This window comes from Triticum aestivum, chromosome 4B (assembly GCF_018294505.1).
Source record: "Triticum aestivum cultivar Chinese Spring chromosome 4B, IWGSC CS RefSeq v2.1, whole genome shotgun sequence".
NCBI classification, from domain to species: domain Eukaryota; kingdom Viridiplantae; phylum Streptophyta; class Magnoliopsida; order Poales; family Poaceae; genus Triticum; species Triticum aestivum.
The window spans coordinates 464,103,168-464,106,476 of NC_057804.1; positions in this window are offsets into that span (position 1 = coordinate 464,103,168).

A 3,309-nucleotide genomic window follows, 5' to 3' on the forward strand; every position below is an offset into this window, starting at 1 on the left:
CGAATACAACCAGTCAGACGCAGCCGGACTGCGCCGCGACATAGCCCGACATAGAGGCGCCGCAAACCCCCTATGCTTCATTGATGAAGTGATGGATCATGAATTCCCAGAAGGGTTTAAACCCGTAAACATCGAATCATACGATGGCACCACAGACCCCGCGGTATGGATCGAGGATTTCCTCCTCCACATTCACATGGCCTGCGGAGATGATCTACTGCCATCAAATATCTTCCCCTTAAGCTCAAAGGACCTGCCCTGCACTGGCTAAACAGTCTGCCTGCAAATTCCATTGGCAGTTGGGAAAACCTGGAAGACGCATTCCTTGACAACTTCCAGGGCACATATGTGCAACCTCCAGATGCCGATGACTTGAGCCACATAACTCAACAGCCCGGAGAATCAGCCATGAAATTCTGGACTCGGTTCCTAACTAAAAAGAACCAAATAGTCGACTATCCGGACGCCGAAGCCCTGGAGGCTTTCAAGCATAATATCCGTGACGAGTGGCTCGCCAGACACCTCGGCCAGGAGAAACCCAAGTCCATGGCAGCTCTTACGACACTAATGACCCGCTTTTGCGTGGGCGAGGACAGCTGGTTGGCTCGTAGTAGCACTATGCCATATTCTGGAAATTCAGATGTCCAGGACAATAATGGCAAGCCATGGTGCAACATACACAAGTGACGGAACAACGGAGACAGCACCGAGGATACGGCGGTCAATGCCGGATTCAGCGGATCGAAATCCGATCAGCAGAAGAAGCCATTCAAGCACAACAATCAAGGACCATCCAGTCTGGACCGTATACTAGAGTGCTCGTGCCAAATTCATGGCACCCCGGACAAGCCACCCAACCACACCAATAGAGACTGCTGGGTAATTAAATTGGCCGGCAAAATAAACGCCGAAAATAAGGACAAGGGGCTGCATAGCGACGATGATGATGAGCCCCGGCGTCCGAACATGAGGGGCAGAAGAAATTTCCCCCCGGGGTGAAAACGGTCAACATGATCTACGCCACCCACATCCCCAAGCGGGAACGGAAGCGAGCACTACGGGACATATATGCGATGGAGCCAGTCGTCCCCAAATTCAACCCATGGTCATCTTGTCCGATCACCTTTGATCGTAGGGATCATCCTACTAGCATCCGTCATGGCGGTTCAGCCGCATTAGTTTTGGACCCAATTATAGACGGATTTCACCTCACAAGAGTCCTTATGGACGGAGGCAGCAGCCTGAACCTGCTTTATCAGGACACAGTGTGGAAGATGGGCATCGATCGTTCAAGGATCAAGCCCACCAAAACCACCTTTAAAGGTGTCATTCCTGGAGTAGAGGCCCGTTGCACGGGCTCTATAACATTGGAAGTAGTCTTCGGATCTCCTGATAATTTCCGAAGCGAAGAGCTAATCTTCGATATCGTCTCTTTCCGTAGTGACTACCATGCCCTGCTCGGACGAACTGCATTTGCTAGATTCAATGTCGTACCACACTATGCATACCTCAAGCCAGGCCTGCGCGGGGTCATAACAGTCAACGGGAATATAGACCGCTCTCTCCGTACAAAAGAACATACTGCGGCCCTTGCGGCAGAAGTACAACGCGGCCTCCTCCGGGACACCACCAATCCGGCAACGACAAATTCAAGCCCCGTCAAGCGAGGGCAAACACCCCATAGCAAGATCAGAAGGCACGACAAGAGCAGGACTAGCAGTCCGGCCTCCGCTCAAATCCCATCAAAGCAGCATTCGTGCCACGCGTACACAATTACGCACTCAAAATACCATGGGCACAGGCGGAGGCGTATCAGGGGCTTAGTCAACAGTACGGTATTCCTTCATAACCTTTCCTTTTACCCTTAAGGACATTGCTTTAGTGCAGCTTCTCCAGAATAGCCGTATGGTCAGACTTACATAGGGGAAGAAACCAAGGAGGCAACAGGCTTTGGGCACAGCAGGAAACACCCAGGTGAAATCTATATATGATCGTTGTTCCTGCTTTATCTATCTGTACGTAGCCTGCCCTGGGATAGGATATGTCAAATAATCCTACTTGTCTCCGCTTAATGCATACATTGTAAACATACGCTTAAACGTATTATTCATCAATGGGAGACCACACATAGCGTCAGCATTAATTTTTATTTGAGCATTTTTTATAAATGTCTATTTAATTTTGCATCCATACACTTTGGTATGTGTAGTTTGCCAGGGGCTTGTTAGGGTACCCCATAATACGGCAAGTTAAGTCCGAACACTTTCAACAGTGCGGCACCCCAAACTTATAGCATTATATGCATCAGCTCTGAATCATGACTTGGGTTACAGTTGGGATAGCCAGCTCCCTTGCTTTGGTGCCTTACGTTCCGTTAATTCGGCTAAGGTACCGCAGGGAGAACTACTGCGATTGTGCCCTGGTTCTGCCGGACGAGCACCTCAGTAGAGAAAGCACAAAACTGTCCGACATGATGTGGCGAGAGACTGGTCTGAGAGGTCTTAAAATCCTTAAAGATTTTTCCACTTTAGGCATTAATTCGGCTTTGTCCAATATAGGTGTGTATAGAGCCCCAATTCGGCCTTCCGGATTCTAGGGGCTTCGCCAAAATTTAAAATCATATACTTCTATGGCTAAGTGAAGGTTATAAAGCTGTATAGTCCGATTGCCTGGTTCGCTGCGCTGGACACCTCCTTAAGGGACCAAAAATTTGGATAAAGAGTGTCCGGGTTTTCCACGAACACCCGAGTACTAGTTACATGTGGGCGGAAGCCGACGACTGGCCTACTTTCAGAATTTGATAAACAGCCGCACAGAAGGTAATATTTTAAATCACAAAAGCGCTACATAGCGCAAGTAACTTCGTCTTTAAATTACAAACATGACAGAGGTGAATTCATTCAAAAATTATGTCTTTGGTACATTCATCGGCCACGAGACAAGCACCCTTCATAACGCCATCATAATACTTCTCGGGGACGCGATGTGGCTTTCCCTCCGGCGGCCCGTCCTTCACCAGCTTCTCCGCATCCAGCTTGCCCCAATGCACCTTGGCGCGGGCAAGGGCCCGGCGGGCACCCTCAATGCAAACGGACCGCTTGATGACTTCTAGTCGCAGACAGGAATCCACCATTCGCTTGATCAGGCCGAAGTAGCTGGTGGGCAAAAGCTCGCCAGGCCATATCCGGACTATGAGATCTTTCATTGCCACTTCGGCCGCCTTGTGGAGTTCGACCAACTGCTTCAGTTGGTCAATCAGACGCGTTGCATGCTCGGCCCCACCATACTGGGACCATAACAACTTCTCCA